The sequence below is a fragment of the Nerophis lumbriciformis genome, linkage group LG14 (assembly GCF_033978685.3).
Source record: "Nerophis lumbriciformis linkage group LG14, RoL_Nlum_v2.1, whole genome shotgun sequence".
Classification (NCBI taxonomy): domain Eukaryota; kingdom Metazoa; phylum Chordata; class Actinopteri; order Syngnathiformes; family Syngnathidae; genus Nerophis; species Nerophis lumbriciformis.
Window position 1 is genome coordinate 16,051,090 of NC_084561.2, and position 12,734 is coordinate 16,063,823.

The window sequence follows — 12,734 nt, forward strand, 5'->3', positions numbered from 1 at the left end:
ATTGTTTTAAAACAAATGATGTACGTATTGCATGCTCCATACAAGTTTTGAACAAAATAAATTGCTAGAGCACAATGACTAAAAAAAAGCAAAAACTACTATTTAAATAATTTGTGCTTTGACCGCGAAGCCTTCCTGTATACAGAGACTTACTCCCTAAGTGTGTAAACAATAACAAAAATTACGAAAAACATTTTTTTAATCTAATCACTCTATTATCGTTCATATACTAATGCTATACTAGGTAGGGATGTCCGATAATGGCTTTTTGCCGATATCCGATATCCCGATTTTGACCAAACCCTTAATTACCGATATCAACCGATACCGATATATACAGTCGTGGAATTAACACATTATTATGCCTAATTTGGACAACCAGGTATGGTGAAGATAAGGTCCTTTTTTTAAAAAAATAAAAAAATAAAATAAGATAAATTAAAAACATTTTCTTGAATAAAAAAGAAAGTAAAACAATATAAAAACAGTTACATTGAAACTAGTAATTAATGAAAATTAGTAAAATTAACTGTTAAAGGTTAGCACTATTAGTGGACCAGCAGCACGCACAATCATGTGTGCTTACGGACTGTATCCCTTGCAGACTGTATTGATATATATTGATATATAATGTAGGAACCAGAATATTAATAACAGAAAAAAACAACCCTTTTGTGTGAATGAGTGTGAATAAGTGTAAATGGGGGAGGGAGGTTTTTTGGGTTGGTGTACTAATTGTAAGTGTATCTTGTGTTTTTTATGTTGATTAATTAAAAAAAAAGAAGAAGAAAAAAATCCGATACCGATAATAAAAAAAACGATAATTTCCGATATTACATTTTAAAGCATTTAAAGGCAGATATTATCGGACATATCTAATACTAGGTATCGATAGTATCGACATTTGGATCGATCACCCCTACTTTACATTAAAGCTTTAGCGGTTAGCTTCTTGTGTCGTCCTGCTCGGTGTGTGTGTGTGTGTGTGTGTGTGTGTGTGTGTGTGTGTGTGTGTGTGTGTGTGTGTGTGTGTGTGTGTGTGTGTGTGTGTGTGTGTGTGTGTGTGTGTGTGTGTGTGTGTGTGTGTGTGTGTAGCATGATTAGCCATTTATTTTCCTATTACCCTCCAGTGATGATGCTACTTGGAAAAAACTTCATTTATTTTCTGCAATGGTGGTAAGAATTGTTAACTGAGAAGCGGCTATACACTGTGGATAGACGACACGTTCGTTGTAGCTTGGACCCCGACTTAAACAAGTTGAAAAACTTATTTGGGTGTTACCATTTAGTGGTCAATTGTACGGAATAAATACTTCACATAAAAGTCTCAATCAATCAATCAATCAAACTCTCAAATTCGAGATGGTGTTCTGGCAAGACATGCACCCTCCTTGAATTCATTCAACTCTCCGGGACAGCTCTACAAAGTGTAGCATTTGTGTATCAACGAGCCTGTCTTTAAAAAACAGTCCTCATAAAACTTCTTAACTTAACGTTATAATCGACGTAGCGATCCTTCAGTTCAATCACATGTGCCCAGCGGGTCTTCATCTCGACCTCTTTGGAGAATGACTTCGGTCACCTGGGTGTGTGGCTCATTTATATGTAAGAAGGTATGACCCGAGCTTCTCTTTATGCATGAGATGGGCCACGCCAAAGGTCATCACGCACACTGATTCTAATCATCAGAAACCGCTGTTACCTCACCAACTCACCCTCTCGCTTAGGTTGATTAGATTTCTACACATTAACGTGAACATCGTCCTAAAAAAAAAGCTCATTCTTTTTCTTTCTTTTTTTTAAAATGTTGCCGTACCAGTAAATTGCAAGCCAATAGGTCTTTTTAACATCTCCCTATGTATACAATTAAAGGCCTACTGAAACCCACTACTACCGACCACGCAGTCTGATAGTTTATATATCAGTTAAGAAATCTTAACATTGCAACACATGCCAATACGGCCGGGTTAGCTTACTAAAGTGCAATTTTAAATTTCGCGCAAAATATCCTGCTGAAAACGTCTCGGTATGATGACGCCTGCGCGTGACGTCACGGATTGTAGAGGACATTTTGGGACAGCATGGTGGCCAGCTATTAAGTAGTCTGTTTTCACCGCAAAATTCCACAGTATTCTGAACATCTGTGTTGGTGAATATTTTGCAATTTGTTCAATGAACAATGGAGACAGCAAAGAAGAAAGCTGTAGGTGGGAAGCGGTGTATTGCTGCAGGTGTTGTGCCGGATAACGCACCCCCGCCGTAGAATGCACCCCCTGACTGGTGTGCCGGATAACACAGCCGGTGTTTCATTGTTTACATTCCCGAAAGATGACAGTCAAGCGTTACCATTGGCCTGTGGAGAACTGGGACAACAGAGACTCTTACCAGGAGGACTTTGAGTTGGATACGTAGACGCGGTACCGTGAGTACGCATGCAGCTGCAGCTTCCAAACATTTGATCGCTTGCCCGTACGTGCGTGCCGCTATGTGCATGTCACGTACGTAACTTTGGGGACTTTGGGGATATATATGTGCTCTATGAACTTTGGGGAGGTGAACGGTACTTTGGGCTGTGGGATTGAGTGTGTTGTGCAGGTGTTTGAGTTGTATTGGCGGGTTATATGGACGGGAGGGGGGAGGTGTTTGTTATGCGGGATTAATTTGTGGCATATTAAATATAAGCCTGGTTGTGTTGTGGCTAATAGAGTATATATATGTCTTGTGTTTATTTACTGTTTTAGTCATTCCCAGCTGAATATCAGGTCCCACCGGCCTCTCACAGCATCTTCCCTATCTGAATCGCTCCCACTGCCCTCTAGTCCTTCACTCTCATTTTCCTCATCCACGAATCTTTCATCCTCGCTCAAATTAATGGGGAAATTGTCGCTTTCTCGGTCCGAATCGCTCTCGCTGCTGGTGGCCATGATTGTAAACAATGTGCAGATGTGAGGAGCTCCACAACCTGTGACGTTACGCTACTCGTCTGCTACTTCCGGTACAGGCAAGGCTTTTTTATTAGCGACCAAAAGTTGCGAACTTTATCGTCGATGTTCTCTACTAAATCCTTTCAGCAAAAATATGGCAATATCGCGAAATGATCAAGTATGACACATAGAATGGACCTGCTATCCCCGTTTAAATAAGAAAATCACATTTCAGTAGGCCTTTAATGTATGATTCATGCTCTAGGTTCCAATAGGTGTATTGCATCAGAAAGGAACAAGTTGTATCGGGACACCCTTATTAAAAAGTGCCTAATTAAGAATAACTCTATTAACAAATATTGTATTGAATTTTAGAATTATTCTCTTTGAAAATAATGAAATAAAATAATTGCTTTGCTGAGACGAAACAACACTTTAATTCCCTGACAAAGAATCCATTTTTGGAGACTTTCTAGCGAGTAAGAAACCAATCAAAAAACCTGAACAACTTCTTCTACAACTCGTTCTCTACCACCCCTCCTCTTCATCACTTCCTTTTTGCCCATGTTTGCTCTACAGCAGGGGTCCTATATTGGCTCCGGCTCAATGTCTGGGGTCACCAGGGTTACTCTGCTTGAGCAAGAATGATATAAAATTGATGACGGAAGTTCAGAAGTCAGCCACCTCGAGCTAGAGGCTCCATTCACTTATCCTGCTCCATCAGTACTGTTTTTTCATTCCATCCCTCCTTCCCATCCTGTCTTAGTGCCAACCAGCTTATGTCTCTATTGTTAGCTTCCAATCACGCGACTCTCGCATTGTAAGTTCCAAGGATGGATTATCCAAGGGCCTGTCTATATAAATATAGATATGTATAAGGCTGCAGCTCTCAAATAAAAAAAAAATAACAATCTCTAGCTTAGTTTGTTCGATTAATTAAGTAAACATAACATTTTAGGTATCGATTTTTTAATAATAGAGAAATCTATTGATTGGTCTGTTCGATTAATAGAGTCAACACTTTAGTTATCAATTATTTTAGTAATCAAGTAATGTATTGATTAATGTGTACAACAGACGACGTGATCGGGTAAAAAAAACCTTAAGCTATCGTCTATTTTAGTAATCGAGTAAGCTACTGATTAGTTTGTTCGATTAATTGAGTAATCGGATAAAAACACTTATAACGTTATCTTAGGGCGTTCAGTCGTTCGTAACTGGACTGTTTGGTTTGTCTTGGAAGACTTTTGGCCGCTCATCCGAGTAGGCTTCATCAGTTCGTGCTCAAAGACTTAGGTTTTTGGAGTATAAATATTTGGGGTTTTGGCACCAACCGTTCGGACTAGATCTGACCAATCTAAGTCTATGAGCACGAACTGATGAAGCCTACTCGGAAGGGCGGCGAAATGTCTTCCAAGACACACCAAGCAGTCCAGTTGCGAACGATAGAACGCCTTGAGATGACAATGACCTGGATGAATGAGGACCTTCATGCATATTTTTGGGAAAATACTTGAAATCAATACATATTTTTCTGCTTAATTTTTTCCTAATAATTGAACATCATTAATATTGAAATTGCCCTTTTAACATGTGTGCATTAATTAAAAAAAATTTTTTTTAAATATGCAGAAACTATGTCCACATATTTCAAGTTTTGGCACGTCATTAGTCCAATCAGGTTCATTATGTCTTCTACGAATTACGTACCGTATTTTTCGGACTATAAGTCGCAGTTTTTTTTCATAGTTTGGCCGGGCTCCAGTGCGACTTATATATGTTTTTTTCCTTCTTTATTATGCATTTTCGGCAGGTGCGACTTATACTCCGAAAAATACGGTAATTGTAATTCTTATAGCCAGGCTTGTGTTTGACAACGTCTGAGGAATTCCACAGTTGTGACTGAAACCATCAGGTACGAAATCAACACACAGGCCTGTAAAGATTAAAATTACAATTGGCAACTATGTTTTCTGGATTTGATCGATTTGTATTAGTAACACTCATTAAATCATTAATCAAAGCAATAGAATATGTGATGTATTGCATTGGAATTGTAGTATATGCATGTTCGAAATAAACTGAAACTGACTGACAGAATATAAATCAAAACTCTGTTCTAATTAAATTAATTGATTTTATCGCTTAATCGTTGCAGCCATACATATGTTAAAAACGCCCGATGTGGTACTATACAGTATCCCTCTGGGAGATTTTGGGTAACCTTTCACAAAACCTTTGATTTGCGTTCTTTTCATTCCATTCCTGATTCTATGTTGGAGGGACTGCCTTGTCTAACCCCACCATACCAATTCCAAAGCATACCATACAACTGTGGTTTGCATCACAGTAAAAGGACGACAAGATGTGGTACACATCATTTACAACTTTGACAATAGAAACTCACAAAATTGCACAGTATCCCAATTAGAACAGAACAGAACAGTACTGCTTGGTGAAGAATGCACGGCATGGGGTAAGCAGTAGCACCCCGTAATCACTCTGTCTTATGCACATATATATGGCATATGTGGTATAAATAAAGCATCCCCTAATGACCAGTTCCAATATGGGTTTAGAATGATCTGGTAGTGAGAAACGCAGAGTCCCTAGTGTTCCACGGAGGCAGAGAATATAGGCTGGAAACTGAAATATCATCTCACTTATTCAGGTTTTTCGAATTCAACAGTGGATCTGAATGTTTTATGGGCCCATGTTGAATAGTAACTGTCATGTTGATTGCTGCAGCATTTTAACATGAACTTATGGAGATTTCTGAAAACGTGTATGCTATTTTGCCAGGTAAACACATTGGAAGACGCATATTTTGGAATGCAAAGGGCGGGCGTTGTGCACCACTGAAGATAATGAGATTCTCTATTGTATTACTGTCCCACACTGAACCCAAATACATGCAAATTACAGTATTAAAAATAGGGATTTGGGGGACAAATAGTATTGGTGGTGTGCAAACTACCATGTCTTTAAGCACTTTTGTCAATCTGTGTAAATGGGGAACCGTCGTATAAAAACATTTTCTAAAAAAGATACTACGGCTATGTTTGCCCTGCAGTTACCCATTTTCATTAAAAAAATTTTAAATCGGATCTTTGTATGGAGTTGTTTACTTTATAAAAAAAAAAAACATAATACGAACGGAATGCGTCCGTTAAGTGACCCGCTTGCGCACAAAACATGACATAATGTGTCTGTTTACAGAAGTAAACGTCGCTCCGATTCATGTAAGATAAAAAGTTAAAGTTAAAACTTTAAACCTAGTGTGTGTCACACACACACTAGGTGAGGCGAAATTATTCTCTGCATTTGACCCATCACCCTTGATCCCCCTCTGGGAGGTGAGGAGAGCAATGAGCAGCAGCGATGGCTGCGCCTGGGAATCATTTTTGGTGATTTAACCCACAATTCCAACCCTTGATGCTGAGTGCCAAGCAGGGAGGTAATGGGTCCAATTTTTGTAGTCTCTGGTCACGATGGGGGGGTCGCAGCTTTCTGCGGGGTCGTTTTCCCAGGAATGCAGACGAAATACTCCGGACATGGTGTGCAGGTAAAAACATGATTTATTCTTAACGAAATCAAAGGAGTACAAAACAGAAAGCAAGCCGACAGAATAGCGTGCCTAATCGCACTCGAAGCTAAACTAAAACTTAGCATAAGCTGTGGATGAGAAAAACTTACTAACTGTAGCAGGAACAAACAAAAGCTTACTTGTCAAGGTACGGAACGAGCAGAAAGAACAGAGGCATTGCATGAAACAATGACACCAGGCCGACTGACTGGCAAAGGCAGGCTTAAATAATGCCACTGATTAGTGCTCGGGTAGCAGGTGAGCGGCCGAACACTAATCAGAGACAGGTGAACATAATTAGCAACCAAAACAAACTCAGGGAGGTGCACACACAGGAACTAAAAGGAGCCCAAAACTAACAGAACATAACTACACAAAACATGATCGAGACCACAGATCATGACAGTATGATGACTGAAATATGCTGATAGTCACCTAACCCCAACCCCCTCCACATCCCACCCCCCGGATTGTAAATAATTCAATGTATATACTCTGATGATTAACTTGTATGATGACTGTATTATGCTGATAGTATATATTTCTACCATGAATTGATTAACGTGGACCAAGACTTAAACGAGTTGAAACACTTATTCGGGTGTTACCATTTAGGGATAGGGATAGGGATAGGACTTTATTGTTATTGCACAAGTACAACGAAACTATGTTTTCAGCACAAACTCGTTCAAGATTAGACAAACAAACAGTGTACAGGGTTACAGAACAGGAACGCTGATGGGTCGCCAAAGGTACCCCGTAAAAGATAAGAAAAAGGTCAAAGCTGGGGAAGAAGATGAGTAAAAAAATACAACCTAGACTGGGCTCCTAAGGGGGCCCAGTGGTCAATTGTACGCAATATGTACTGTGCAATCTACTAATACAAGTTTCAATCAATCAATCAAAAACCGATACTTGTTTTTTTTTTTGCTATTGGACCGAAATCAAGATTGGAGGGAACACCCCTAAATTGTACTACAGTATCATACTTGCCAACCCTCCCGGATTTTCCGGGAGACTCCCGAAATTCAGCGCCTCTCCCGAAAACCTCCCGAGACAAATTTTCTCCCGAAAATCTCCCGAAATTCAGGCGGAGCTGGAGGCCGCGCCCCCTCCAGCTCCATGCGGACCTGAGTCCGCTTTCCCCCAATATAAAGAATGTCTACAGTAAAGCAGTCCGTCTGCCGTAAACGGCAATGTTGTGACACTCTTAAACAGGACAATACTGCTCTAGTATTTGCTACTCTAGTGCATTTGATGAAAGCACTTTTGTGCGTGCCACACAGCAATGCATAATCAGAGAGGGTGTTCAGCATGGTTAGAAAGATAGTGACAGAGACTAGAACAAGGATGAACAATTCAACCCTTAACTCAACAATGAGTAGATGAGTGTTATGTGTGTGTATATGTGTAAATAAATGAACACTGAAATTCAAGTATTTCTTTTATATATATATATATATATATATATATATATATATATATATATATATATATATATATATATATCCATCCATCCATCCATTTTCTACCGCTTATTCCCTTTGGGGTCGCAGGGATATATATATATATATATATATATATATATATATGAAATACTTGACTTGGTGAATTCTAGCTGTAAATATACTCCTCCCCTCTTAACCACGCCCCCAACCATCTTATCTGTCTTGTCTTTTAACAAAGAAACAAGGAAGTCACAATCTTCGTTCAATGAATGTTCTGCAATTTGTCGTCCCCAAAGTAAGAACTGAACTGGGCAAGGTTTTCAGCACCGATGGCTTGGAATAACCTACAATCGAATATTAAACTTCAAACCCTTGTTACATTAAATGAGTTTAAAGCTTCTGTGGAAGGACTGCAGTCTACCTTGTCTGTATGCACATGTGTTATGTGAGCAAGTTTTAATGTTGTAAATGTGATGTTTTATGTGTTGTTTACTGTTTTTAATGCCTCTTGGCCATGTCTCCCTTGAAAAAGAGATCTTTGATCTCAATGGGATTTTTTTACCTGGTTAAATAAAGGCTAAATAAAATATTTACTGTTGATACATGGTGTACTTCAGCAACACTCTGAAGACCATAATATTCCCACTGCTAGTCGTCGTCCCCCCGGCCCCCACTCCCACTCTCCCGGCTTAATCTGGGAAAACTCCTATTGAATTTTGATCCCGCTGGGCTTTGGCTGAGCTGCTGATCTCTGCCACCACAGCAGAGTCGAGCAGCACAAGAGCACATCCAAGGAGGCAGGAAGTCAAACACATGGACAGCATGGATGTTTTGGGCTTGTTGCAGATAACATACTTCCACAGACTGCAAGCCCTGCTGCAACATAAAGTAAGCAGGATTGGCAACCGGACGGAAATAGTCAAGGGATTTGTATAATGCATGGACAAATAACAATAACTAGCGATGTGATGCTGCAAGTCAGTCGCGCCAGTACTGACAGAAAATTGGCAACACACAAAAAAAAAAACCACACGTCTTTGCTATGAAATATTATGACTGAGCTCTCTTTTCTTTCTCTGCTTTTCTGCTTGTTGAAGACAAGTGTGAAAGGCGAGAGGTCACCTCAGATGGAGGCGGACAGGAGGAGCCAGATGTATTGCTGTTATATGTGAGCTTATTCTTCACGGTCTCATTATACACACACAAGCACATAAGTAAACACATTTCCCCACCAGCTGTTGGCATGCCTATTTGCACATACTACACAAACAATGCACGAGAAACCCCCCTGCACACACACACACACACACACACACACACACACACACACACACACACACACACACACACCCACACAAAAGTCACATTTTTAACTAAGCTCCAAGCACATTTTTAAGCAATACAAAGCAACCCCACCAAAACTGGGGACAGCGTAGCTGTGTTCGCAGAGCGGCCGCACCAGCAACTGGAGGATTCTAGGTTCGATCCCCACTTCTGCCACCCTAGTCACAGCTGTTGTGTCCTTGGGCAAGACACTTCACCCACCCACTCCCAGTGCCACCCACACTGGTTTAACCTCTTAAGGCCCAAGCTGTTTGTTTACATGCTTTTTTTTTTTATTTCTCTTTGCTATTTGGGCTTATTGGACACTAATTAGAATATAAACTAAAAAATCACATCTTTTGATATGATGTACTTAGTCCATAAGTGCACAAACGTGTACTTTGTGTGTATCCATCCATTTTCTACCGCTTAGTCCCTTCGGGGTCGCGGGGGGCGCTGGAGCCTATCTTAGCTACAATCGGGCAGAAGGCGGGGTACACCCTGGACAAGTCGCCACCTCATCGCAGGGCCAACACAGATAGACAACATTCACACTCACATTTCCACACCAATTTAGTGTTGCCAATAAACACAACAGAACAAATACCCGGAACCCCTTGCAGCACTAACTCTTCTGGGACGCTACAATATACACCCCCCGCTATCCCCCCCCCCCCCTCCCCCCGCACACACACACCTCAACTCCCCCCCCCCCCCTCAACCTCAACCTCCTCATGCTCTCTCAGGGAGAGCATGTCCCAAATTCCAAGTTAGTGTTTTGGGGTTTGTTAAAAAAAATAATGTAATAAATATGGCAGTGCCATGTTGAAATTTTTTTCCATAACTTAAGTTGATTTATTTTGGAAAACATTGTTACATTGTTTAATGCATCACAACAAAATTAGGCATAATAATGTGTTAATTCCACGACTGTATAAGAGTTGGACAATATCGGAATATCGGATATCGGCAAAAAAGCCATTATCGGACATCTCTAATCAATAGGCATTAAAGGGCGATGGCAACCACATACTTTTTAACGAAAATCAGCCGATACTGATCGGTGGTCAAATGATAGACACATCCCTAGGAAAACGATATTAGCATAAGGAAAAAGAGGGAAAACAAGAGAAAGAAAGAGAGATAAACAATGAGGGAAAAAACCAAATATAAAAACAAAGATCAGCTAATAAAAGCAAAATACAGCACTGGATAAGAGTTGTGTTTATTCCAAAATCCGATCCATTCTCTCAAGATTATTTTGTTTATCGTTTCCTTAGTTTCAATTAGAGATGTCCGATAATGGCTTTTTTGCCGATATCCGATATTGTCCAACTCTTAATTACCGATTCCGACATCAACCGATACCGATATAAACAATCGTGGAATTAACACTTAATTATTCCTAATTTTGTTGTGGGGGGGGGGGGGTGTATATTGTAGCGTCCCGGAAAAGTTAGTGCTGCAAGAGGTTCTGGGTATTTGTTCTGTTGTGTTTATGTTGTGTTACGGTGCGGATGTGTTTGTCATTCTTGTTTGGTGTGGGTTCACAGCGTGGCGCATATTTGTAACAGTGTTAAAGTTGTTTATACGGCCACCCTCAGTGTGACCAGTATGGCTGTTAAATGGTAAATGGTTACACTTGTATGGCACTTTTCTACCTTTTTAAGGAACTCAAAGCGCTTTGACACTATTTCCACATTCACCCATTCACACACACATTCACACACTGATGGCGGGAGATGTTGACCAAGTATGCAGTGCATTCCCTTGCGTGTGTGAAAAACCGTAGATATTATGTGACATGTGACTGTGCCTTTAAGGTTTATTAGCGCTCTGAACTTCTCCCTACGTCCGTGTACACAGCTGCGTTTTAAGAAGTCATAAATGTTACTTTTTGAAACCGATACCGATCATTTCCGATATTACATTCAAAACCATTTATCGGCCGATGATATTGGCAGTCCGATATTATCGGACATCTCTAATTTCAATATTATTTACAGTCCAGCGCTTTTATACTTATTTCCACTTCCTGTTTGCCTCCGTCACTTTTCTAGCTCGAGCGCAGGCATCCTCACCTGTCCCTGATTGGCAATCAAAACACACCTGTCCCTGATTGGAAATAAGGACGCCTCTTACATCAGTAGGACAAGGTCGGGTCATTTTGCTATATGCCATTGGCTGTTTTGGGCTTTGTCTATTGTTTTGCACTACCTATGCCTCATTCTTTTTGTCCACTCAACCTCTTCGACCATGTTGGTGGTGCCTGGGTTGTCCCTATTAATTTCACTTTCTGCCTGCACTTCGCCTTTAGTCTCTGCATCTTGGGGCCACGTTGCAAGCAACGCTGCCAGAGCATAACAAATCCATCTTGAATTCCCACTTCCTTCTTTACCAGGACAACAAAATTCTTGTTCCAGCATTACACATCCTGACACAAGTTGAACATGGATTCTGCCAATAAGATATTTACCTATTCCTACTCCACCCGAGAGGAAATGATCCTCAACAGTAGGAAGGAGGCTAAAAATAAGCTTAGGGAATCAGAGCGATGGATAAAGACCGGGCTTGGAAATTGGCAAACAGCGAAAGCTTTGGAAAGACTTTAGAGAGACGAGGGAGTGATGAGAGACAGCAAGGGTCTGATTGGTTCCACCTGGTTGGGAGTGGTACACCAAAATACGCTTCACTTAAGCGTGGCTGAGCTTGTGCACACACATTTAAACGGTAGCCAGTAAAAGTCGCCAGCAGGTCAAGTGTGTTGCAAAAAGTAGAAGGCTGAGAGTGTGTTTTTGTCTATACACATATACAGTACATATACAGTATCCTAATCACTTGGCAAAATCAAGCTCTCTCTGTTGGACAAGTCTGGGTTTGGAGCTTGCCGAGAGAACGCTACATTTCGGACTGCATTTTGCCGAGTGTGAAATTTGGTGGAGGAGGAATTATGGTGTGGGGTTGTTTTTCAGGAGTTGGGCTTGGCCCCTTAGTTCCAGTGAAAGGAACTTTGAATGCTCCAGGATACCAAAACATGTTGGACAATTCCATGCTCCCAACCTTGTGGGAACAGTTTGGGGCGGACCCCTTCCTTTTCCCACATGACTGTGCACCACTGCACAAAGTAAGGTCCATAAATACATGGATGACAGAGTATGGTGTGGATGAACTTGACTGGCCTGCACAGAGTCCTGACCTGAACCCGATAAACCACCTTTGGAAGGAATTAGAACGGAGACTGAGAGCCAGGCCTTCACGACCAATATCAGTGTGTGACCTCACCAATGCACTTTTGGAATAATGGTGGGAAATTCCTATAAACACACTCCGTAACCTTGTGGACAGCCTTCCCAGAAGAGTTGAAGTTGTAATAGCTACATAAGTTGGACCAATATCATATTGAACCGTATGGGTTAAGAAAGGGATGGCACTTCAAGTTCATATGCGAGTCAA

The 12,734-nt window shown here is 40.8% G+C and overlaps 1 protein-coding gene across 1 annotated transcript in view; it reads right to left on the bottom strand.

Moving 5' to 3' along the window:
- ptprsa (protein tyrosine phosphatase receptor type Sa) overlaps positions 1 to 12,734 on the bottom strand; it is a 476,646-nt gene that overhangs the window by 298,414 nt on the left and 165,498 nt on the right. The window lies entirely within an intron of this gene.